Genomic DNA, 1189 nt, shown 5'->3' on the forward strand with positions numbered 1-1189 from the left:
AGCTTGGCTTCCTCCATTGCTGAGAAAAACCCAAGCCTCCCTCTTGCTCTCTGTGGCCCCAGCCATCTTGGTTGGGCTAAATTTGCATACTCACTCCTGATTGGCTTGTTGGAGTGGCTGGTGAGTGTAGCAGAGTGATGGTTAATTTACATATTAATCTTTTATTAGTTAGGATTATACTTTTAGTTTCCAAAAGCCCTTTCTTTTTCTGATTGCTTCTTAGGAAAAAAAAAAAGTTTTAATAACACCTTATTCTAATGGTATGGTGTCCATTAATTTTTCTTCTTTTTTAGAGGATACTAGTGAGTTTCTTTGAAATTTCTTTTGTTGTCTGTCTGCATTGTCTCTTTGTCTTCTAAGATTATTTTTTTTCCTTTTTGTTTGGACTGTATCTGTTATGTTGGAGTCTTTCCTAAAATATCTGCTGGCCCTTGGCTGTCTGCATTTAAGAGTGAGTATTGAAAAATCTGATTTTGGTGGGAAGGGTAAATTCTAATGAATGGTGAGTTTTACTGGAGGATTAAGAAGCTAGGAGTGCCAAAACCGGTTTGGCTCAGTGGATAGAGCGTCGGAATGTAGACTGGGGGGTCTAGGTTTGATTCCGGTCTGGGGCATGTACACCCCCTGGTGGGGGGTGTTCAGGAGGCAGCTGGTCGATGGTTCTCTCCCATCGATGTTTCTAACTCTCTATCCCTCTCCCTTCCTCTCTGTAAAAAAATCAATAAAAATATATTAAAAAAAAAAAAAAAAGAAGAAGAAGAAGAAGCTGGGAGTGAGCAGACTTCTCGTGGGCTTGCCCAATGTTAGCATTCAGAGGATCCACCACTTTCTAGCTTTAAAAGGAGCAAGTCAACCAGGTCTGACAGCTTTCTGGGAAATGCGTGGGCAAAAAGGCTGGAAGGCCTTGCAGACTGTTTTGTAGTATGAGTAGGGGGAAAAAAAAAAGGGGGTGGGGGGAAGGGTTCTATGGAGAGTAACCTCACAGGGTGATCTGATCATAAATTCCCAACTGTGCAGGTTATGTACGGCGAGGACTCATGCCCCAAGACTATACCTTTTTAGTAAAAGGTTTATCTTTGCCTTAAGCAACCTCTGTTATTTCTGTGCATCCAGGTTGACACATATAGGAAAAAACAAAAGAGCACAAAATCTTGTTAAATATTTTATAATCCAGTCCCCACTTTGCTTT

General features: G+C 41.0%; 1 long non-coding RNA gene across 1 annotated transcript; it reads left to right on the plus strand.

Annotated features, from left to right (window-relative positions):
- Positions 1-284: 284 nt before the first annotated feature.
- Positions 285-927, plus strand: LOC118722573. Its single transcript, XR_004989047.1, has 2 exons — positions 285-534; positions 774-927. It is a non-coding gene; the product is annotated as an uncharacterized LOC118722573 (long non-coding RNA).
- The last annotated feature ends 262 nt before the right edge of the window (positions 928-1189 follow it).

This window comes from Pipistrellus kuhlii, unplaced genomic scaffold (assembly GCF_014108245.1).
Source record: "Pipistrellus kuhlii isolate mPipKuh1 unplaced genomic scaffold, mPipKuh1.p scaffold_m20_p_2, whole genome shotgun sequence".
In the NCBI taxonomy this organism is placed as follows: domain Eukaryota; kingdom Metazoa; phylum Chordata; class Mammalia; order Chiroptera; family Vespertilionidae; genus Pipistrellus; species Pipistrellus kuhlii.